Genomic DNA, 25,598 nt, shown 5'->3' with positions numbered 1-25,598 from the left:
TCTGCTGTTCTACAGTACAGTTCATGAAGTTCTACATTTCAACCTTTTTCTTCTTCTCTTTTCTCCCACTAGACATCACAGTTCCCTGTGATGGCTTCCCCAAGCCAGCTGACTTTTCCTACAAGTGTCCTGGATCACTTGATCTGGAACATGAATTGTTGGAAATCTGCTCTAAGGCTTAACATATAAATTCATGCATAGATACCAGAATAAGTGATTAGATTAATCATCAATATTGCAAAGTTCTCTGCACTTCCTGCAAAGTCAGACTAGAGTTGTGCATTATTTGGGTTTGTGGGGTGGGGTGGGTGGGTTCTGGTTTTAAAAATTTTCATCCAGGTTCTTACTGTGGCCAGGCCAGTAGACTTAGGCTGTCTGTTGTCTTGTCTCAAAGGGCACCTGCCATGTCAGATCATGTTTTGGTGTCTGATGACAAAATTCCAGTGTCTTGAGGAAGCAATAGCTGGCACTGTGGCCTAGAAATCTTGCAGTCTGTTCTTAATATATGTTGGAAGTAAAAACAGTCACTCTATCACTGCTTGTCAACACTCCTCAAATTATCTTAAAATTTCTGAATCATCAGTGTAATAATCAGTAAAAAACTCATTAGAAAAGATAAATATAATTGAACTAAGGGCTTTCCCAGTCTGCCTCAATGATAGCAGAAGAGTGGATATTGTTTGTCTCAAAGCATTGTCACCATGGTGGTTGGTAACCTGTGCCTGGTCTCATAAAAACAAACAAAACCCCAACAACAGCAACAAAAGGCAATGGAACTGTTAATCAATCCCCCAGTATATAATGTGTGTGTTTAAATGAAAAATGAAGTGGTTTGAATGCTGCCCCTGGGCAGTGAGGAGCTGGATAGAGAGGAATTAGAGTGTTTCTACCTGTGTTTGGGAGGAGACTTTCTCTGGTTGAGGTGACATTAGGAAGTGAGCATGACTTGCAGCAAGGGAAATTCCAACTAGAGACAAAAAAGATTTCCCCATGAATCTTCAGTAGTAGTACTGGTGCCCAGAGGAGATATTTCCATCCTTGGTAATGTCCAGCAGTAACCCTCTCCTGCTCCAGGGACAGATTTAACTCTGAATTTAATTCTTTGGTCAAGTACCTCTAAAAGCCTGTCCCAACTTAAAGGGGGAAAACAGGAGGGTCCAAGTAGTATTATAATCTTGGAAGATTTTGTATCACCTTCCCTTTATGTGTTTAAAAAATGAAAGGTGCATTACTCAGCCACTGAGAAATGTAAGAGCTATGAAAGAAGCCTTTAAAATTGCCTAAGATTTCACCAAAATAATGGGCTTCTTGAAGAGACAGTCCCATACTTGAGGCCAGATATACATATATATACAGTTAACCTAAATCATGGTGTATTTGAAAAAGATTTGTGAAAGCTACAGTATCTGAGCAAGCCATTATAGTTGCAGAGCAAAAAAATATCAGAAGTTCAAGAAATACCCACAGTGTAAATTTACAAAGGGAATTTTCAGAATACAAAAGTTTTTTTTCTTAAGAAAAGCTGTTTTGGCTGTGAGAGTGTTTCTAACCAGTGCAGTTATTGCTACAAGACACACAGGGTAGCTGCTAATACAGTGATGGCATCATAATGTCAGCCTCAGAGGTGGGTTTTTATTGCAACTGAGCTTTTGGGTTACAAAACTGGTTAAGGTGGATATGATGGGTGGCCTGATAAGGTGGAGAAAGACAAGTTTTTCATTGCACAGTGACATTGATACTTGCAAGAAATTTTGCAAAAACCACTGAGCCTTACCAACACAAAACCAGCTGGAAAAGAATGAAAAGACTGACAGAAAAAGTTCTGCTTCAGCAATGTAGCTTCAACCTGGGCTTGCCAGAAGTGGTGCTGAGCCTCAGGCACAGGGAGCCTTGAATTTCACTTGTCAACACTCCCATTGTGATGCTGAGTACGTGCTGTACTTGCATCTGTATTAAAGGCTGTATAACAATGTCCTGTTGAGCTTGGACAACAGAAATTAAAGGGTATCTCCAACTCTTTTGTTGGACCAGAGGTAGTAATTAATTTGAGGGTTAATGTGGGGGGAAATAAAAAGAGAAATTGGAGGATAAAAGCAAGCAGCTCCTAAGCAGAGCTTGGCAGGGTCAACAAATAAAAGATACCCATAAGCTGATGGGTGACAATTCTGGTTAGCTGCAGGGGCTGCTTAAGGACCACAATGTTTTGGAGAAGGAAAAGCTTCTCAGGGATGGGATAGGAATGTGGGGAAAATTTCTGTAATTATTTTTATATATATATATAATTTATGTTGTAAATTATATCATTCCTTCCAGAGCAGGAATGCTAATGAGAGGGGCAAATTTTAATAAATTTCTCTGAAAGCCTATAGAGGTAAAGAAATATCAGCTTTATGTTCTTCTGGAATAGTCCACATGTACTATACAATATAGTCTGGAATAACAGCAACCTTGTTTTGACTTCTTGCTTTCTTCTTATTTTAAGTTAAAAAGTTGTAAACTCATTTATCTCATAACTAATGTCTGATCACAGAATTTATCTGTTTTAAAGTGTTTGTTTCCTTGTTTAGACATGCCTATCTACTCTATTAGTATAGTAGTCATTGGAAAATATTAAAATATTTAATGAATGCTTCTCAGTAATCTAAACATCAGAATTACTTCTCCAGTAATCAAAAATTATGGTGTAAAATTGTGCTGTTTAATGAGTCATGGCCTTACTGCACCCATTGAAATGGCTGTTTCCTCACTTGAACCTGTAATCTACAAACAGGTTTTACTTTCTTTTGGGCACTATGGAAGTTCAGAAGAATGACGCTTATCATTAAATTGGTGTGTTCGTCAAGAATAAAGAACTTCAGTTTTTAAGTTTTTGACAGTGCCTTTGGGTCAGTTCCTGGATTTAGCTATTTGTTCCGTCTTCTCCAGCTACTCTAATATGAATTCCTGCACGTATGAAAAAGCTTTGTGAAGCATAACATGTCTACAGACTTTTCTGTAAATGTACCAAGGAAAATCAGACAAGATAGGTACATCAGGGGGAAAAAAATCCTAGCTGAGCAGTCAGCTTGCAATAAAAATAAGAGAAGAAAGGCTGAATTAATAGCTGAAGTAGCACAATGTCCCTTTTGAAGGTGCAGATGAGAAGTGTGAGGACAAGACTGACTTTGGCAAGATTTTATAAATCACCAACTTTAGACATTCAATTTCTTCTCAGATTTAGACAAATACTAATCCCAACCACTGTGCCTTCCATATTCATGAATGAAAAGCCATTTTTTTTATTGTCTGCTTCAAGGAAATTGTTCCCAGTACTGAGATTAGCCTCTAAAGCTGAAAATTTTGGATGAACAGGTGAGTTTTCAGAACTGGTAAAACAATAGAAAAATGAATAAATGTTAACCCCAAGCATAACCAAAGCGGTTTCCATAGGAACACAGATGTGTAACTCCCGTGTATGACAGATTTAGCAATTTGATTGCATATTTGTTCTGACCTTACAATTGAAAAAGACCAATTTTGAACTCTAGTATTTGAGGACCTTACAAGGGTGATGTGCTAATGGCTCCTGAAATATCCCTAAATCCCGTGTTAACATTTGTAGCTGTAAATGGCTCACAAAGAATCAGAATTAGAAATTGTTAGGTGATGAGTTCCAGGCTAGTCTCAGCAAAGTGCTTTGCTGATGGTTAGGATAAAGAAAACGTGCATGGACACATCCTTTAATGTGTGCCCCGGAAATTTTGGAAGCCAAAGCTGAGGTGCCATTGAGCAGTGACCTTTATCCAGTAAATGCTGTGTTTCCATAGGTTGCCATGAGGGTCAATGCTCTCTAACGCTCCAAGTGTGGTACCCTCAAGGGCTCTGCAGCCTCTCCTGATGCTGCTTCTCCTATCATTGCAAAACTTAACATTAAAACCACCCAACCAAAGTCTCAAGACAAAAGCTACATTTCACAGAACCATAGAATGGTTTGGGTTGGAAGGGACCTTAAAGATGCTTTAGTTCCAATCCCCTCCTGTGGGTGGGGACACTTTCCATCGTCACAGGTTGCTCCAAACCCCTTCCAACATGGCCTTGGACACCTCCAGTGATGGGTCAGGCACAGCTCTGTAGAGGTGTGTAACTCCCTAAAGACTTTTAGAGATATAATTGATTACAGATAGCTTTCTGATTAATGTGAAACATTCCAGTGTCCAATAACTTGTTCTGGCTGAGCTTTGTAGCCTAATGAGTTGAGTCTGCATGAAACTTTCTAATCTGCATAAAGGTCGACCAGTCAATAATTTTAGCCTCTGCTGATTTAACACATTGAAATGTTCATGAAGATGAAACAGCTTCTGTGCTAACTCAAGTGGCCTTGCTATTTTTTTTTCCCTTTTTCTTTTTTCTTCTCAGATTCAAAGTCACAACCTGAGCAGTGGCCCCTGTGTTGTGGCACAGTGCCTCAGCAGGTGCCAGTGTCACTTAATCACCTCGGAGACACCGTGCCATGACTTATGTCTTTTATTTCTGCTGTAGTTGTAAGGAGTATCTAAATTGGAACATAAATTGTCTCTGGTTAATTATTTCATTAAATGAACAATGTGGACTACTAAGTATTATTATTCCCATTCTACAATTGAAGAAATGCAGTTAGCGATGTCTCAGTGATGCAGATGTGAATATTTAGTTGCGTATCTGCAGTCTCCATGAGATTCATAAATAAGCCCAAAATCTGGCTTGTTTCAACTGTTGGAGTCATTGAAAAGAGACTGATAATGAAGATAAATTTGTGCATATGCTGTACTTGTTCTGAATGTACAATCGCTGCTCATTTCCGCAAGAATCAAAGGCAAGCTCTGAACTCTGGCTACTGAATGCTCCAGGATAATTTCAAAGCCCAAAAAATGAGTCCCAGAATGGGATTTTAGTGATACCATTGATCTCTTTGTTGTAGCAAGTTCAGGTGTTCTAACAGAGATGTCCACATTTAGACACCTTTTTTCATCTGGCATATGATTATTCTGGAGATAAGGATACACATTACAATCTGGTGATATTTTTCAAAGATTTGTCTAATTTTGTTCTGAAAAAAAAAAAGAAAGAAAAAAAAGGTTTATTTTGTTGCAGATCACTTATTTTTACAAGATGTATGTTGTCTTTCAGAACAGTGGGAGTACAGGACTGTGTGTTTGTAAACATTTCCTTACATTCCCAGACATTTTTGTATATTGATATACGGGTTTCAGCACTTATTTCAGTTAATCAGAGATGTCTGAATGGTGCATCAAGAACACTGAGCTCTGAGGTGTGTCTGTGGCTGCTCTTGCAGTGCTTGAGTTGTGAAACAAAGAAATGGTTTTCATCAATTTCACTTTCACAGTATGACTTATTAAAATACTAAATTTTGGCTCCTCAGATCACCTTGCAGTGCAAAACCAGAATGTAAATTAGTGGTGCAAATTGAGACTGATGTCAGCATTTTTTTTCCCTCTGATATGCAGTATTTATCCAGATCCAGATTCCCTTTTAGGCCTGCCAAGCTGAGCTGGTGTGGCACTGCTGAAATACCTGTGTGTGGTGTGTTTTCCTTGTCTGGTGCGAAGCGAAGACACGGGGTCATGCAGATTGAAATGACTATTTAAGCATAACATGATGTTACTATTCATTGCACTGGATGATGATGTTATTAAAGTATTCCATGAATACAGAGCCTTTAGGCACACAAATGCTGCAGGGTTGTAATTAGGTGGTTGAGGGTTTCTTCCTTACATGCCCTGCCACCAGAGCTGGGGCACTTGGAGGACCTTGCAGGCCCATGTAAACATTGTGAGTTTGTGGAGAGCTGAGCTCCTTGGCCAGATGTATTTGTGAGATCCTGCAGGGAGCTGAGGAAATCTATGTTTCAAATACCCTGTGCCCTGCAGAGAGAGCTTTCATGTAGGCACTTGCTGCAGATCTTGGAGAAAACGCTGAACTTTTAAGTGCTCACTGGTGTGTGTCTCATCCAGCCCAAGGGAAATAATTGGGAAGTGTTTATAAAATACAGCCTTGCCATCGGCATTTGGAGGGGAATGGGAGAAAATGGGATCCTGTGGTGTGGCAACTGTACTCAGAATTGTAATAAAACAGCTAAAGAAAGAAGATTTGTGTGATGTGTCTTAACTAGAAAGAAGATCAGAAGCTGTTGCATCTGCAGGCTTGTGGAGTGAATGAGAAATAATTTTATTTCTTATTTCATTATCATTATACCAGTCCTTTAAAAACATTCCTGAAGGAGAGTGAGTGGCTCAGTGCTAGGAAGAATTGCATCTTTTCTGCAGGCCACTTTGTATGAATATAGGAGGTTTTTTTCCCATTATGGGAATGTTTGTTGTTTTACCATCAAAACAGACACACCATGTGTACATCTGCCTATTAGCATACGAATGACAAAATTGCATATAGAAATGTGATGATCATATTTAACAGTGGGGGTCACATTTGAGTACAAAATCTGTCAGTGCTTTGTGACCAGCATAAGAGATTTGCTTTAGGGCATTCTGTTGTGTGGGATTAATCTAAATTAAAGTTCTGATTTAACTGTTATTCCCAGGCCCTGAATATAAATGCAAACTCTGTATTAGTCTGGAAATCAGGAGCAGAGACTGCAGAGCTTGCCCTGTGCTGTTTTGTGGGGTGGAGTGCTGGGGTAGAATACTCCTCATATATTCTTAAACTTCCACAGAGTGAATTCCACTTCTTCCTCCAATTCCCTGTGTGTAAATTAGGGGTAGCTCAAGGAAGCTGCAGGGTTGCACTGATGCAAACTGAGTGCTTCTTTCCTTGATAGCTTCAGAGTTCACAGCTTCTGTAAAGTTTTTCATGTATGCTCTCCTCTTCAGATTCCTGAAATAGAAATGATCACAGACTGGTGCCCTCAGACCAGCTCTGCTCCCCATGAGCAAAGGACTGGTTATGCTAATCACCATGGAAAAGATGCATTTCATGAGAGAGCAGAAAAACATTTTTTCTCACCATTTTTAGACAGGCTTTTAAGAAAGCTGCCTTTTTTCAAGTGCCTGCACTGTGTAATCTCAGATGTTGTTCAGTATGGGATGGATCCAAGAAGGGCTGCTGGGTGATGCCAAGAGTGGCTGCACTGGGAGAGGCTCCTGTATCTGCAGTGTGCCGATCTCCACCCCGCCAGCCACACTCTGTGCTGGAGAGGCACAATTTCTATTGCAAGGTAAAGCAAACTCAGAAAAAAACAGTTGCACAGCTTTATTCTTTCAGCCCTGCAATTTGCTTTTAGCCTAAATAAGACAGCTCTGATTTCTCTTATGCAGGGGAATGGTGGGGTTTTATCTTTAGACGTTTGCTTCATCTACAGCATACCTGACAATAAAAACATCTCAACATCCTAATGCTGCTCTCCCATCTATAAAGCTTAGAGGCCAGTGTGGTTAAACCCCATTACCAAACCAATAGTGGCTTAAGGCAAAACAAATTAGATGGGAAAAGATTTCTGAACAGTATTTTTTTAAAACACTCATGCATTTGGAGGAGTTTGCTGATCAAAATGGTCTTTCCAAGGAAGCTGATTCTCCTCTCCCCCGTGGGACAGTGGGCAGGGTCATGGCTGGTTCAGATGACTTGAAACACCTTTGAATTTTCCAGGGCCACAGAGGCCCTTTTGCTTCTTCCTCTGACCTGTGTTTGCTTTACTGTCAAGCTTTGTGTGAATAATGTTTGAAAGTATTGACATCTAAAGAGTAAGAGCAGTGATGTATGAAAGGCAGCATTTTACAGACTCCAGATGATACATCTTAGTGTTTAATCATAGACTCAAAATCACACACCCAATTGTGTTTATGAGCTTTTCTCCATCTTTGCATACAATTATGATAAGCCAGAATTTCTTCAAGGTGTTGTATGAAATTCTGTCAAAGGAGGGAAAGGGGATTGTTTTGTGGCTCCATCAAAGTGTTCAAAGAACATAAACTTGGCTTTCATGATATGATCATTCAAATGCTTATTCTGGAGTTGTTGCCATCATCCAAGTCTTTCTTTGAAGAGGAAATCAGAAGGTCAAGATTTCACAGACTGTTCTCTCCATGGACTTCTTCTGTGTATATGGGTTTTTGATTCAAAGAATGATGGCTGGAGTTTGAAAACAGTTTAGAACATAGCAACAGTGAGTGATCTCAGGGGAAAAGTTTTTAAAGGCCCAGAGGGGCACAGAGCAGCTGTACCCCTTAGGAAAGTCCATTAACTGGGTGAGAAGGACTCTGCTCAGGTAACCTGCTGCCCTGGGGAGGTGCCTGGGTGGTATCTGATGTGTTTTTTAATGTTATAGCCAGAATAAGGCTTTGAATAAAGTTAGTGACACTCTGCTTTGAGCATATTTGAAATGAAAAGCAATAGGATCACTGTAAACCTTTGTCTGTATGATATAAAAACCCCATCTTTTTCTAAGAGAGAGCTAAAAAACCACAATAACCTTTCTTTCCTCTGACACCCCTTACAGGTGCCATGTTGTGGTGCTGTTCTTTATCCTGCTCAACATCGAGTTAAAAGGAATCTATTTGAAGTGTTTCCTTATCTTTTATTCTTAATTTTATAGATTAATTCTTTGTAGAATGGCTTTTAGACCATGTATATTTCTGTTATTCCATCAATCGTAGTGAATGCAGTGGTAATATTTTTATATTAATAATATTGCATTAAGTTGGCCTAGAAAAAATCAGTGCCAAACTATTTACCGCCCTCTTATGCAAAGTAATGCACATTCCAGGGGCTTGGTTTGTCCATATCTAAAAGAATTTAGATCTTCTGCTACACTATCAACTGATACTCCTCTTTAAAGTGTGCTCTTTTTGTCTCAGTTGCAATGCTGTTCCTTTTGCAGTACAAAAGGATGATGAGCTTTTTCCTGCAGTCCCTTCCCATAACCCTGGAATGTAAAACTCACTGCCAGCTGAGGTACAAAGCAGCTGGCACTGAACAGAAAGGACACAAAAGATTGACCAGAATTTAAACTACCACAAAACGAAATGAAAATAATCTCCTATCAGCAGCATCTCAGAAGTACAGTTTTGTTTGAACAATGAAAACTAGCATTTAAATTACATAATGGACCTGAGCAGAACCACAGAGCATAAGAGGAAAATTCAGAACACTTAGGTCAGCTGAGCTCCTCTGAGCTTTTCTTGGCTAAAAGGAAAGGCAATAGCAGATGAATGCACTCAAATACTGTAAAAATGATAATGCTCTCTGGTATTTACTGCCTGCCACTGGAACATCTCCAAGAGTTTTTCTTTAAATAATAGTTAAGCATTTCAACTAATTTTAATACCCTTTTAAGGATGATTTGATTTTGTCCTTTTGTAAGTACTACAAACATGTGGGAGTTTTTTTCTTTTTGTTTCTTTTTCCTGATTTCTGCCTGGTTAGAAATAAGGCGAATGGTGAATCTAGGAATGAAGTCAAGGTGTTGTCAGTCACTCTGGCATGTGAAAACAGGAGAAATTAATTTTCTTTCCCTTCAAGTTCAAACACTACAAATGTCACAGGCTGCCTGATCTAATACTTACCTTGTCATTTCCCAAAAGGGCTGTTTCCTTTCCTGTAGGTAGGTGAGTGCTTGCAGTGGGTTGCTCTTCTTCCCTTTCATTTTGGGAGTGGTCCTGCATATCTCAGCCCAAATCTCCCAAAGAGAAGTTGGACATAAATTTTCACCCGAGTATAAATCAATAAGTTTGAAAAATGGCCATAATCTGGGTACCTGGTACCTTTTAAAATCATTAAACTATATATTAGGCAAAAGGAAATAAGAGCAAAATGAATTAGAAGTGAGGAAACTAGGTGGTTTTTTCACCTCTGATTTTTAAGGGGGTGAATTTAATGGAGGATCAATAGAGCTGGCAAGGGTCAGCTTTACTTTAGCAAGGTAATATATGCAGTTCTCAACATCATCTTCTACAGCATCTCAGCCATGACCATCAATACTCTGTGACTCCTGTAGTGCATTGGTTTGAAGCAAAGAATGCCAATCTGCTGTCTTGTGCACTGATCTATGAGCAAATCTATAATAATGGAATTTAGTCGTCGAAGGATGTTGTATGAACATTAATTAACCTTTAAAAGTAAGTACAAGGAAAGTAATACTCTTCCAGTTTCAGAGCTTGTGGTAACTAAAATATGGGAAGATGAGCTTGGTTGGGTTTTTCAAAAATTCAAAAATTGCAAGGGTTCATTTGGAGTAAAAGGAAGGGCAGGTGTTCAAATCTTGGGGTGCAGCTTTGTGTGTAAGACATCCTAGAAAATCAGTCTCTGGAGACATTCATCTTCCCAAGCTGTGCATGGGCACAGAGCCAGCAGGAGGCTGTCCCAGGTCTGGTGCAAGATAAACCTCAGCAAGTGTCAGTTTGTGAGGTGATGGGTTTTATGGGAGGTTTTGTTATTAATGAGAGATATTTTGGGCTATTTTGTGCACATGTTAACCATCCAAGCATGGATGGATTTGTGCTGATGTCTAGTGCCAAAACATGATGGTATAAATCCCATAAGGGCAGCTTTGTGTGCCCCATGGCAATGTGGTTTTTGAAGCTGAGTTTGTGGGTGTGACTGTGTGCCTGTACCAGCATCTCCTCTGGAACTGTGTGAACTCTTCCCTTTTTCCTTAGCATATAAAATAACATGTCCTTGTGACATATTATTGCTCTTTCATTAGAGTTAATTTATTCTCTTATTTATTTTATTACACTGAATTGAGAAATATACAATACCATGCTTGTCATTGCTTTAGGATTTTTTCCCTCTATAAATATTATCTTTTTGATGATTCTGAGAATTCTGAGGAAAAAAAACATTGATTTCTCTGTGTCAAAAGGCTCTTCTGTATCTCATAAATATTCTTTTTGTCAAGATTTAATAATTCGTTGTCCAAGCCAGTGCTTAAGTAGAATAGATTTATGTTAATACAAACTTTCTTTGGTATTAAGATGATCAATTTTTCAAGTGAGGAAAAAAGCGAAGGTGTCAGGAGCAACAAATGATCACATGGTTTATTTGAACCTCGGGTTCAAAGCAGATGATTTTGAGGAAGTTCATTGGGAAGATGTTAAAATGCACTTAGGGAAGGAGGCACTTTAGTGTAGCAGCCTTAGGGGTAATACTGAGATTCTGCTCATCAGTCAGCAGATGTTGAATCCAAATGTTTGCAGGATGGTTTTCCACACTTGTCTTGGACAACATCTGGAAACAGGAATATTAGAATTGATTTTCATATTTCAATTCAACCTGAAAGCCCCAATCCAGCATGCTTAAAAAGCAGTTCTCCAAGTTTGCTGGGCTCAGCCGAGTGCCAGCTGTGCACCCATGGGGCAGGGAGAGGCTTTCCACAAAACTGAGCATGAGTCTCCAAAGACCAGGGCATCCCTTCCTTCTAAAGGTAAGAGGAATTGGGTTGTAAAGTAGTTCATGTATCAGTGAAACCACAGTGATTGCAGTTAGAGTTGATGAAAATGAGACAAGGCACTCGCTTTTACTAAGTGTGTTAAAAGCAAGTTGGGGACTGAGGAGATAAAGATGGCTGGCTCAGTCTTAATCTTTTGGGCTGTTTGTGCCTGTTAAGCACTTGATAAACTGGGAATAAATGCATATTACAGCTCAGATAAAGAAAAGGAAAAATCCCAAAAGCTGGGTGTATTGCTTGCCTTCACTGACTCACTTATTCTTACATTTTTTTTAATGGGTGTTCTTATGGGTGCTTTTCCTTATATGTCAGCTGAATTTTGTTGCTGGCTTTCTAAAAATGAGGAATACGATTTAGAAATAAATCAGCTCCTAATTTAATTACATGGGCTTTGTTTTTAATTGCATGCTTCTACGAATCGAACAGCAAATCATTTAAAATTAAGGATGGAAAAATAAATTCACAGGATGTTTGTCTTCGTGGTTTTGGTGAATCGTTACGTTACAAAATCATATTTTATCCACAAACTTAGTTGGGAAGGCAAACTACAACGTAGATATTTTGTTACATGTTTATTGATGTTTTGTATTTTAACAGGACTCAAAAGTTTGACTTGCTGCCTGATGAAAATCAGAGGGTTATATTTCTTTTTGCAGCCTCCTGGCAGGGTGATCAGAGCTGAGTTTCAGTGATGGCTGTACAGATTGCCATATGATATTGTATATAATTAGCATTTGTTGTTCAGAATTCTTCTCGGTTATACCAGTGAGAAGCCACAAGTACTCTCCTGAGATCAATGCATTTTCTCTGCTATTTGCACTGCTGAAATCACAGTTTAGCTCATTGTGTGTTTGTATAATATGTTGTATGCAACTGTGAATGCATATTTGATTATAATAGAAATGTGATTAAATTTCAGCTTTGTTCACTTCACCTGCTTTTGCTTACTGTATCTCTGCTGAGATTTATTCTGGCGTTCAAAACTCTTACTGATTCATGTGGCTGCCAACAAAATGAAAACAGCAAACAACAAACAAATAAAAACCCTTCTGCCAAGACCCTGATTCCTTTTCTTCCTGCAAACACAGTTTCATCTCTGCCACTGTGGCAAATTTATACATTGGGTGTTTCCATTCCCTCCAGCAACAGAAACAGAGGCTCACAGCCAAACCGTAAGAAATAGATAGGTCTTCAAATACTAACTTTAAAATATAGGTCATAGGTATAATTTCCTGTGTTTGTGGCTTGTTTTCCAAGAGGAAAATTGAAAATTATCCTGGTAATTCGAGCAAGATTTCAGTCTGTGGAACGAGGCTGGAGTGTCTCATGGACAAGCTCTGGGCTGCCTGGCGTCAATCTCCGCTTTTCCATCGGAGCACCTCTGCAGTCCCAGGCACCAAGAGGTCTGAAGTGATGCATCAACCTTTGGCAGCATCACTGCCCTGCCTCTCTCCATGAGAGCCAAGCTCTTGGGGTAAATCAGCCCTCTGCTTTAATGCCTGTCAACCTAAGCCCAAGTGCTCCTGCCATAATTTTTCCTTTAGTGTTGCATCCAGTTCCATGGAGTAAGCCTGTGTTTATTGTCAGCTCCTCTCCCTGTTTCAAACAGAAAAACCCAAGATATTCTTTGTGAAAAAGAAGGGCAGGTACAGCCACAGAACTGGCCTCTTTGTATGAATTAGCATGACATAGTTCTCCTTTTCTGTGGGAAACAATGTGCCACTGACTGGATCAATAAAAATTGATTTTTGAATAGGGAGTAGAAGCAAACAATTGCATAAAGGGGGAAATAATCTTATGCTGAAAGCAATTTGGTAATACACATTTTACCAGGAACCGATGAGTGCGTAGAGATGAAAAATAAAGCAGGACATTTATGACCTGGGGGGAAAAAAAAGAAGTTAAATGAGGTTTTAATTCTGATTTGCGATATTTTTATGACTGATATAGAACAAAGTATCTAATTTTATTCTAAGCAGGGTGGTTCAGGATTTGTTTTTTATTTTTTATTTTTTTTTAATCTTTGCTGGCTTATTTCTGTTCAGTTGTGAGAGAAGTGTGCTAAATAGACCCAGAAGGGCTTTCAAAGGATAGATTGCTATTGCTTTCGCTTGTACAAAAAGGTTAATTATGGAGGTTGGGAAAATGTTGCTGCTTTAATGATAAGGGACTTCTGTACAGAAATGACTGACTGAGCTAGTTTTCAGGGTCATCGTAATTTTAAAATAAATGACAAAACATCAGGCTCCTTGATCATTCTGAGCATTAAAAATGAAAGGTCCGACATGCATGAGAAATACCTAATGATCAGAAAATCTGAGATAGGTAGCAGAGGAGGAGCTCAACCAAAAAATAATTCATTAGAGTTTCTGTGTAACACAATCTTTCTAGAAATTAATGTAAAAAAATGTACAGAACCAAAGTTGTAGAATTTTTGACTGAGTTTATAGACTGTTAAATAAAACAGAATTTGTAATAAATTAAACTGTAATTCAAACCTCTTTTTTTTATGCTTCTCCTCACAGATCCTCCTCTGTCATTCCAGTCAATTAGGCACTGCAGAGTTTCAAAGAACAGAACTTGGGTTTTATTGTTGACACACTAAACTTGATGTATTATCACCATTTTTTGCTTTAGTATTGGTGCTGTAATACATGTTTTCAAATAGAAAATCTGTATTTCCCCCATTTTTACACTGAAGACTGAAAAAGTGAAAGGTCCATTCAAGGTTTGTGCCACACTTTGCCAGAGAAAGCACAATGTTTACTAGAAAATGCAAGAAAGACCCTACCTGTCAAATTACAAGTGATTGCTTAAGAGCATCATCCTTGAAAAGTGCTGAGAGCAGTGATGGGTGAACCTCAGTAGGTACCAGAAATTCACATTCTGCCTAAATAAATGTTCTTTAATGAATGCATAGAGTCCAGTGAAAATCGCTGCAGGCCAGTGAGCATGTGAGAAATCCTGCAGCAAGCAGATGTCTTCTGGGATCGACATCCAGGTGCCCTTGAGGGTCTCTTCTGTGAGCAGCACTGAGCACAGGTTGTTGGGATCCCAGGTTCTGGGCTGGGAATGGTTGGTGATCTGCTGCCAAGTCAGTCCTGGAAAAAGAAATTCACAGCAGAGGGGAGTCCTCTAGGGCTTAGATGCAATTTATTTCTTAATACCTTCAGTATCCTTTACCTTATGGCTTTGGACTACTGTCATTATTGTAGGTCATCTGTAAGACTCAGAGTTATGTTTGAGCACCAAGCCCAAGCTACAAAGTTGAAGTTTTCATATTCCCCTCTTTTTTTTTTGGAGTTGCAGGAATTTATGTTGATTTTTGAAGACAGACATTTTGTATCTTACTCCACCTTAATGACTTGCTCGGACTGAAAAGAATCCTCCCACACCTACTGTTGGAAGAGAATATCTGTAGGAAGTGCCCAAGCAATAATCTCATCATCATTCCCAAGATTCTCCATTTGATTTTAATTCTTCAAAATCCAATACCCAGTATTAAAAAAACTTATAATCCTAGCCTGTTTCTGTTGCAGTCAATGAAAAAATATGTTCAAGTAATGAAGAACTGGTAATACAGTAGAAATTAGCAAAGATAGATATTTGGAAGTTATTACATTAATTTAAAATTCATAAAATTAATGAGTTTTGTATAAAAGTTACTATCTCAAGAAGCTTAGAATGAAAACAGTTATTAGAAACATTATTAATATTGAAATGAAGAAACATTTTGCTTTTTCTCCTAATTTTTTTGTGCCTGCATTTTGCAATTTTGGAATATGTTGGTCTTACAAATTGTGATAGTGCAGGAATAATAGTGGTGGAAGATCAGTGGTGATGAAATATGGGATTTCAGCCAAGTGTTGCTTACGTGAATTACTACTATTCACATATTTTTGCTTTTGTTTGTTCCTTTATTGCTCCTTAAGTGGTAAAAGTGTGATTTTCTCAGTGTTTGAGGACAGGATTGTCCCTCACTTGGGCTGTACCTGGGGTAGATTTTAGTTCAGATCATCAGTACTTCCCCCCTGGAATCACAATATTGCCCAGTGGCTGCAGAGACTGAGTTTTAAACAAATATCAGGAGGCTGTAACTATTCCTTAAAATTATATATGTATTAAATACATATATATATATATATATATAATTTGTAAGCTGCTGTGCTTCTGTGGTTTGTCTCCTGTCTTGTTGGTAAGAGTTATGAGACTGACTCCCATAATTACATACAACATTGGCTACCATATCCTACAACAAAGAACAAAACTGCTGCTTGTTCCAGGGAGTCATTACTGAGATCTTGGCAGAGACAAAATGCTGAAGTTAAAGAAAATACTACTGGGGAAGTGATGTGGGAAAGCTGGTCATGGATGCTGAGGCTTGAAGTGATTGGAGCTGGAGCTGCAGGAAGGGACAGGATGGAATGGAGAGGGCCACTGCAAACAGAGATAGGTGGCATTGCAAATGTAGATTGGTAACTGGAGGCAAGCCAAAGAACTGGAGAAGAACAGCATTTAGTAGGAAATCACTGTGCTCAGCAAAGGGGTTAGTAGCTTGGAACTTTGTGGTTTGTCCAAGAGAGTCTTGGAAGCTTAGAGAATAGAAAATTAGAATTATGGTTATTGAGAGTCTGGAAAAATATGGGGATGAAAAGGACTGAAAGGAGGGTTTGGGAGGAAAAGCATTTTAGTGTGACTGTGTTTGCAGTGAGTTGATTGAGCCAATGCTTTGGTGAAAATTCCTCAGTGCTGGAGGTTTGCCTGGGGGAGTAAATGCAGAATATCTCTGTGGTCCAGAGATCTCATGGACATTAGACACTCCTGGCTCAGGCTGCCACCAAGCTCCTTTTTGGTAGACAACATTTAACTTAATTAATACGTTTTTTCATGTGTATTGTATTTAAAAGCAGAGTGTCTTTTATTGAAATACCTCCCCCAACAAACCTAAAATACACACAGTTGGTTTTGTTTATTCTGAAACATGTAGCTTTGTTACAACAAATAACTCCATTTACTTTTGTTTCACATGAATACAGGAAATGCATATTTCATTTGCTGGTTCCTTACTAGCATATATTAGAGTTTTCAGCATAAGCAGCATATATAGATTTAAGAGTTAACCAGGACTTAAGTGTAATTCCTTTTGAGCATTTAGCTATTAACTTCATGCGAGTAAAGCCATTGAGTTCCTTACTTAATGACTTATTTGTTTATATGGAAAATCAATTAGCACAGCTCCTGGGGTTTCCTTACCTTTTCTCTTCAAGGATTCTCCCCAGGAGCGGTACAGGCACAGCGAGCTTTTGGCATCCACGAAATGCCTCGGTTCACAGGGGGTTCCTGAGGTGCAGGAACCTGCCAAGTCAGTGCACCAGAGCAGGGGAGAAGCTGGGGACTGAGACTTCAGAGCCTTTACACTTGCTCTAACGGCCAATATTAAGAAATACCAGCCTTGAGTGTTGATGGGTAAGATAACGTTAATGGAAAGGAAAGCATCGTTGCTTTATTTGAGTAATTAGTGCCTCCAAAAGGCTTAGTGCTGGCCTCTGCAGTCATGAGCATTTGCAACTTTTTTTCCCCCTCTCTATTTTTTCTTGCTTTTGTTAAGAGGTGGATGTTCTTTCAGACATGTCTGTGTTCTGGGAGGAGTGTGCTGGAATAGCTCTGTGTGTATGGGGGTGGAGGGAGAGGTGCTGGGCTCATCTCTCTCATTCGCTGCCAGTTCAGCTGATTCTGGGCCCTGGTGGCCCCAGGCCTGTTCTCCTCAGAGCAGGAGAGCCTGCAAGCTGTGTGCTGGTCCTCTCTGGCCCTGCTTTGAAGCTCTGCATCCTCTCGGGAGTCTCTCTTGAAGCCTCCAGCATTTTTTGCCCGGATTGGCCCAGATTCACAAAGTGGTATGTATATGCTTGCCACAGTGAGATAAATCAAGTTTTTTTTTTTGTGGAAAGTCAGTTATATTCCCATTTATCTGCCTGCAGATCCTTATTAACAGGAAGTCTTCTAGTTCAAGAAAGCACAAAGTGAAAAGCTTTTGATGGGCAATGAACCCCACACATTTCTACTGGCACTCAGACACAGAATGGGCACCAGCATCTACCAAGATCCCTTTGGAGTTGGGATCTGCTGTTGGCAGCAAACGTGCTTGTAGCTACCAAATCCCAAATTAAAAGCAAATGGCATTGACAGCACAAGGGAGACAGGTGCTGTTGATAACGTTATTTTGAAATGACACGTGAAGGAGTGACACCGAGGGTGGGTGAATAAAACCCAGCCCTCTTGACCTCATCACTCTTGTTTTCAATAAATATTCAAGAAGACTTGATTTTTGATTCCAGATTTCCCTAAATACTCACTATCAATAAGAAGGGAAACTGTAAATAAAACAGCAATAACCAATCTTCTAAATTCCTTTTATTTTTAAGCTTGTTATCGTAGAATTTCCTAAAGAGCAGCAGATATTTTGACAGTTCTATTTAGCTTGGGAGTCCAAATATTCAATTTTTTTATCATAGAAATGAAAATGGAGTGCTTTTTTTAAAGTTACAACTATTGAAACAGTCTCCTTTTCATGGCTTCTAAGAAGTCTGATGACTTAGAAGGAAATTGAGAAATAAGGAATATTTAAACCTGGTTAGAAGCACCACTCCTCCAAGTGAATATTGATTTGCCTAATTTTGAAACTCAAAATTCAGAAAGGCAAAGAGATGATTATCACTCATAAGATGCCATGGGTTGTTTCCCAGTGTATTAACCCGTGCTGCTCAGCAGAGGAAAGGCAGAGGAAACAGCAGATCCCCACTGGAGAGACTTTGATCATCGTGTTGGGTGTTGATGGAGTGAAACAGTGACATTCAGCAAACAGGTTTTAAGGCTTGTGTGGCAGATATGAAACGCGGAGTAAATATTCCTAGTGGACTGTATAAGACTTTGCCATCAGCGTCTCCGATTGCCTCCGTCAATCACAACCCCCCTGGGACTGGCCTTGTGCTGCACAGCCTCATTGACTTTTATTGTGGGATGTATTTCATCCTCTGCAGGAAGGAAACAGATCCTGTGCATGCAGCTTGTTCTGCAGAGCAAGGGAAGGAGTTTGGTGGAGATGGGATCAGGACAGTGCCTTGCTCTTGGGTGAGGAGGAAATGGACTTTTGACAAGAGGATGTAGTGGCAGAACAAGGGAGAATGGGTTCAAAGTGGCAGTAGAATAAGATTAAGTATTTGGAATAGTTCTCTGCTGTGAGGGTGGTGAGGCCCTGGCACAAGGCTCCCAGAGAAGCTGGGACTGCCCCATCCCTGGAAGTGTCCAAGGCCAGGCTGGATGGAGCTCTGAGCAGCCTGCTCTAGTGGAAGGTGTCCCTGCCCATATCAGGGCAGTTGAGCTAGATGGTCCTTGAAGTCCCTTCCAACTCAAACCATTCTGTGATTCTCTGTTCTATTTTAGAAGACATCACTGGCCTGAAATTAAATTAATTAATTCTATTTTTCCAATACTCTGCACATACTTTCAGGTGCTGTAACTGTGCCCAAGGTGTCAACAGTGTAATTTTTTCACCTTCTCTCAATTTTCACCTCTACAGCTCCATGAGAGCCTGACATGTGCAACAGGCAGCCAGACTGACTTAATTCTGCAGTCTGCTTCTGACAGGAATACATGCACAGTACCCATTAAAATGAAGGGATTTCAGCACAGGAGCAGTGGTCTGTTTGGACACAGCTGGAAAAACTGGAGATTAAATATATTATTTCAGAACAGCAGCTGTGAAGCTGGTGACTCACTGCAAAAACTGCTGACAGGATCCTGCTCTGCATGTATTTTTAACATACACAGTAATACATGTATAAAATACAGTTAAAAATAAAGAGTATTAAATCCCCATTAGAAAAAAAAACAAACCAAAAACATGCCGTAGTTATGGAGAAGAGAATTTCTTCAGGAAAAATTCAAGTTGTTAAAAGTACCCAAAGATAAATTAAATAGGTTACATCACTAATTCTTGTTCAAGCTGGGAGATCATTGGTTTGGAAATGTCTGAAAAAAGGTGAAAAAATGTGAAGTTTTTGATGTGTTTTTTTTGAGGGAGAGATTGGAATAAGTACTGAGAATGACAGTGGATCGATCATTTTCAATATGAGATCAAGGGAAATTAAGGCAAATGAAAATAATTTGGGGGAAGCCATGTTTGAAGTACTCTTTAAGAAGATACATCTTTTGTGGAGTTGAGAGAAGTTATTCTCAGAAGTGAGCACGTTTCACAATGAAAATAAGCAGTGAGGAGACAGCCCTGCAAGGCCTGCTAGCAGAAGGATCACACATTTCTGCTCAGTGGACACCAAATGGTGTCACGTGTAAAAACATGGGTGCAGTTGGTCAAGAAAAGTAGAAATAAAATACTGTTTATCATTAAAGCCCATAAATCACTGTGACTGGAACTTTTTGGGGTGCTTCAGCTGGTGGGATGTCATCACCGGTGAGCAGTAACTGAAGAATGGCATTCTCACTAGGGAAAATTGAACCCAAGGAGAATTCTGTAAGTGTTCCTGGTTAATTAAGATATTACAAGTTCAGAAAAAATAATAAAAACAGTAAAAAGTGCAGTAAGTGTAGATACATGTTTTAATGCATTCTTGGATCATTTGTCTCCTGGTCAGCATTGCTTTGAAGTGCTAATGAAAATGGGCGAGATGGGGAGTGTAACTGGAATAAGGATGGCTGTGAACTTCTCCTGGTGCTTAAGCTCTTGATCCCCACTCACACCTACACACTGACATTAACTGAAAGCACTTGCAATTAAACCCTGAATCCATGTGCCTGCTGGAGTCAGGGAAAAGAGTGATGTTATATTTTCAAAATATCTGTAAACTCTAATATGACACATCTCACAGCAGGTAGAAAGACTTGCAACTTTAGTTGTGGGAGGAAAATCTCTCTTACCTTTCAGGTGCTTTTAAAAAGCTGAAATGTATAGCTGAAAGAAAAAATATTCTGCCTGAAGCTACATAAAAAAAATAAAAAAATAAAAAAAGAAGCCAGGCCTTTTTCATCTTGCCACAATTAGAATACAACCACAAACCATGTAGCTCAAAAATTGTTTATGAACTCACAGGTCTGAACTGAATAACAATCTGTAAATTTTAAAAATTAAAATCCCTTTAGGAAGTAGTGACCTTGCAGAGCTTAAATTGCGTAGAAAATTCTGAAGGCTGAATTAGTTAGGAAAATTGATGAACTAGATACAAAAAATAAGTTAAAAAAATTCAGTACAAGCTGTTCTTTCCCGTCTGTCCAAAGGTCTGGAAGAAAAGCCTGACTTCTGGCTGAACTGTCTGGTGTTTGCTGTTTCCTCCACTTTGCTGTTTATTGTGTTTCTGATGAGACCCCGGCAGCTTTAGCAGGCGACTCAAGCAGGGGCTGGGCTCAGAGTCGTGAACGGTCTGCGGCGGCTGCGATCGATGCTGCCAGCGGGATGGACTGGCACGTGCTGGGGGAAAAGAGGAATGTCAAACAGCGCTTCTCCAGCAGAAGCATTCCCTGCAAACCACAGGTGGAAGCCAGGTTACAGAGGGATCATCCATCCTGTTGGGCACGGGAGAGCTGCTTGTGTTGGGGCTCACTGGGGCTGAGGCGTTTTCTGTGCAGAATTCCCGTGTAGATCAAAGAGGGGATGCTGAATGCCAGCCCTGCAGGCTGGGCTCTCCCAGCAGAGCTGGGGTGATGTTAAACTCCTGCTCTCCCTGTGCTGCAGGCCCTACACTGTCAGCAGTAATGGGGCTGTTGTCTTATCTCCGCTGGGGGTGGGCGGCTGCGCCGAGAAAGGTCTTGCTCTGCTCTTTCTTCTCTACTTTTGTGTCAAAGGTGATGCTCCTGAGGAAGTTTTTGGTGGCAGCAGCAAAGTTCCCCATAGCCTCTGGTTGTCAAATGTTACAGAGGCTTTATTAAACGGTAAATAAGAGATGCTGTGGAAGGAAAGCTCTAAAGAGAGAGAACTTGGCCAAAATAGTGCTGCAGAATGGTCTGTAAAATAACAGGTGAGTGAACTCAAAACACCAGCAGAAACAAAGGCAACCACATTGGCCATTATGGGGCACCTGGGGGCTTCTACAGCAGCCTCAACTTTCTGCCAGTTAATTTTGATGTTGTTTTAAAGCTGGATCATCTTACACTACTGTTGTGAAAATGCCATTAATTTAAAGAGCGGTCAGTGAGAGCTGGTTATCAGCATGCAGGGGTAGTAGTACGCAGAATTAATTGTAAGCCAACATATTTCAGTCCATTTGCTGTGCACAGGATGGAGATCAAATATGGCACAAACTGATGAAGAACTTCTCAAAGCTCACAGTGTCTTTTAAAATGAACTTTGAAGCTGGAGTTATAAAATTCCATTATTTAATGTTTAACCATTATAAGAAGTACTATTTACAGGCTAGGTAGCACTGACATGATGTCATCAGCTTTTCACAGAGTCACAGAATGATTTGGATCTGCTACCATGGGTAGGGACACTTTCCTCCAGATCAGGTTGCTCCAAGCTCCGTTCAACCCAGCCTTGGGCGTTTCCAGGGATGGACCCTCACACTGTGAGGATTCTCTTTTTTTTTTTTTTTTTCAGAGACAAACCAGAAGTTTCTAAATTAAGGCTTCAGATTTGAAATTAGCAGAATTGTTGTGCCAGTGGTGCAAAAAATAACAATTAAATTCTTGTAAGAATGAGCTTTACAGCCAACAGAGAATCTATTTCTGTGTGGAAAAGCCCAAGATTTTTCTACTACTTAAAAACTTGTACTTGTTGTATCAGGGATCTGATAAATGGCTGAGCTGTGTTGGCTACAATTAGGTCTGTTGAATTCCTGCTCCTCATTATAGGTAGTGTCAGATTTGTACCTAAAACAGGGCACAAAACAGTAGTAAAACTCTGATATTACCAGCACAAAATCTCAATAGTGTACAAAATGTCACTTAGGAAAGTCTTTGATGTTTGTGGAAACAGTGTATTAGCTTTATTTGTCTGTTCATTCCATTTGCATTTCTGTGCTCTTTGCTTCCCGAGGAAATCTTTTTCCATTTAATTAGCCACAAAAGCTAAGATACATACTTGTTAACAGGCTTAATTTGCAACGCTGTGCCAAAGGTTCTTTACAAGCCTTTGTCTGCAGTGTGGGAAGAGAGGACAATTTCATTTTGTTCCTACAAGCCCATAGCAGGAATGGCTACTGCTGCTTTCATGCCACTGTTTCCAGTACAGCTGCTGTTGGATTCAATATTTTTTACTCTTAAGTGTTTAAAAAGCCCCTGTCTCACCTGCCTTGCCAACTCACACACTTGCAGAAGTGTGGGTAGCAACACCAGTTCTGGGTGCTGCTGAACATGTGACTTTCAAATCTTAAAACTTTAGTCTGGTGCATACTAGATGTTTATACAATTTAATGTTACCAACATTTGGGGTATAATCTTATGAAAACCAATGTCAATATTTTCTAAAATTTTAAGTACACTGGAGATTATGGTTATCTATTGCCTTCCTTAATTTTTAGAACCGTGTTCAAAATAAGGGTGAAATGTCTTAAGATTAATTTCTGTTGTACACAAATATAAAAGGAATGTTCTAATTCACAGTTAATTTGCAGACTTTCCTTTGTGTATGAACTTACTAAATGATATCATATTTGCAGCGTGATTTTTCATGCAAAGTAACTTTTGACAGTCCACATGCCCCATTAAAAGGTTTTTCCTCTTTTGTTATATAGATATGTTGTTTACTATTTTTTGCAAGCAGTGGGGAAGAAAAAAACCAACATTCCATCCACCAAGAAGGATTATGGCAGGTAAAGAATAACAATGACAGAAAAAAAAGTTAGGTTCTCCTTTAAAAGAGAATTTAGGATCTAAACTGGGTCCTGGGCTGCAGTCAGCTTGTTGACCCCAAGAACCCCCAAAATAATTGGCTGATATATCAGTATGTTGATATCCATGGACAAATTCCATACTGGAATAAATTCAGAGTGTTTCAGCCTCAGAAAGCTGCCCCATGTAATTCAAAATATTCCCCCTAATGAAGGATTAACTCTTAAAGAAAACAAAAATGCCTGATGTCCAGCATTGGTTATTCCTGGGCCAAACTCCCTTTTCCAAACACATTCCTTACTTTAAATTAATAATCCTACTAAAGCAACAGCAGTGTAATCCCAATGGGTAACTTCCAAATCATCCAGATTTCCAAGTCCTGACAAAATGCAGCTGAGAATTTACTCACTTGGTGTGTTTTAGATAGCAGAAGGTGTCTGAAGTGTCAGAACGAAAACATTTAAGAGCAATAATTTGATTGCAAGGAAATGGAGACGGAATTGAGACAGAAGCAATTGCTTTCTGACAGTGTCCCCCAGGTTCCCTTGTGGACCAGCAGAAGAGCTGCTGCCTCCTGGGAGCCTTGGAATCCCTCAGCATCACCCATCCTGTTTCTGACAGGAGCTGCTTAGGGAAGGGAATAATGCTGCACATTTAGACAACAGAGCGATTAAATATCATCATTTTATTTTCCAGCAGAAATTATTGACTTGCTGATCAGCCTGGGAGTTTTCCTACAACTCCTGTCTAATTGCTGCACTAAAGGTTTGCAAAACAGCCTTTTCCAAGCTGAAGAGCCAAAGATTGTAGCAGCACCGAGCCCTCTCCATGCAGCACTTCTACATAGAATTGGTGTGTACATATAAATCAACATTAACACCTTTCTGTGTTGTGCAATCCCTGGCATTCTCAGCACAGTAGATATATGGGCTACTTAGACTATATTGTATAAGTTTGGAAGCAATTAAACTCTTTAATTATACATTTTATGTAGTAGTGAGTTACTAAATTACACATATGTAATTCACACATTGAGCAATATATTGCCCTTGTGCCCTCTGCTTTTTAATTCCCATCCTAAAAGCAACATCTGCAAGTAATTTCTTTATAAGCTTATTTTCCATGATTTGTTGCAAAATAAAATTTGACTCTTTTATTTTATCCTTTTAGCTGGTTGCCACCTTTTCACATGCTTAAGGCAGTATTTCATAGTGATCCAACATGTTCCTATTGAAATTCCCTGCATTTGGTGCAAACTTCTGCAAGACAGGGGGCTGGATTTTCAGATCTTTACACTATCAGGTAAAGATTTGTGGTTTAGAGCACAGTGTGTGTTTGTAGTGCAGTTTGCATGGTGCAGAACTTGCCCTCCACACTGAAAGCCCTGGACTACTTTAAATGAGAAAAATTAGCATGGCTAAGAACTCCAAACAACTGCTTTATTAATTCTATTTCATTTCAATCTACTGCTAAAAGCTATTCTGAAGAGTTTTTATGGATACTTGCTCAGTTGGGCTTTGTGGATTTATCCCGTGTTGGGACACTCTTTCAGAGGGAAATTCTGCAAAGTTTCTCCTATGAGGCAATGCTGAAACATCCCAATTGCAAATTTTTTTGAAAACTGATTTTGGTTCTTAATCAGAAACTATACTTGCTAAATGCTTTATTTTGTGTTTACAAGAAGACATAACACAACAAGGACAGGCTTGATATAAAATAATTTATTAGGAACCACTTAAATTTTTTTTTAGAATGTTTGTGTACGCACATTTTGCAGATTTAGAGCTTGTTCATAATTGGGAAAAAAAGTGTTCAAGTACCTATTTTATATAGTGTATTAGTTCTGTGCTTCACATCTGATTTGAATAAATTATATTATGCTGAGTCCAGAGTATTCTGTGCCCCCCCAACCATGCAAGTTAATAAAACAGTCTGAGCCTTACATCTTTGTAACATTTTACTGAACATGCTATATATTTAAATTGTATTTTTTAATCAAGAAGAAGAAAACACATTGGTCATGTTGGACTTGCATCTAGACTCATTGTAGCCTTGAGACTGAGTTGCTACTTAATTAGAAAAAGCAAAAGTATAAGAAATTGCTCACATAAAACCATTTCAGAACCTTCCTATATTTGAAGGGTGAATCAGTTGTCTGCTTTATCTGGCAATATATGGTTTTCTTTCCTACCATTCCTCTGTCACAGATTAATCATGATTGATACATGGAATTACACATGATGAGTTATTAACAGTGGCAATGCACCCGGTTCTGGATAACACGTGCACACAATACATAGAAACCACACAAATCAGAATACAT

At 39.3% G+C, this 25,598-nt stretch overlaps 1 protein-coding gene and 1 long non-coding RNA gene across 3 annotated transcripts in view; both read left to right on the top strand.

Annotated features, from left to right (window-relative positions):
- LRP1B (LDL receptor related protein 1B) overlaps positions 1-25,598 on the top strand; it is a 623,130-nt gene that overhangs the window by 27,440 nt on the left and 570,092 nt on the right. The gene's annotated exons all lie outside the window — the stretch shown is intronic.
- LOC111931814 (uncharacterized) lies at positions 21,290-25,157 on the top strand. The gene is made up of 3 exons (XR_002865760.2): positions 21,290-21,462; positions 23,179-23,256; positions 23,972-25,157. It is a non-coding gene; the product is annotated as an uncharacterized LOC111931814 (long non-coding RNA).

This window comes from Cyanistes caeruleus, chromosome 7 (assembly GCF_971803275.1).
Source record: "Cyanistes caeruleus chromosome 7, bCyaCae1.hap1.1, whole genome shotgun sequence".
NCBI classification, from domain to species: Eukaryota; Metazoa; Chordata; class Aves; order Passeriformes; family Paridae; genus Cyanistes; species Cyanistes caeruleus.
This window is presented reverse-complemented; position numbering and strand designations above follow the sequence as displayed.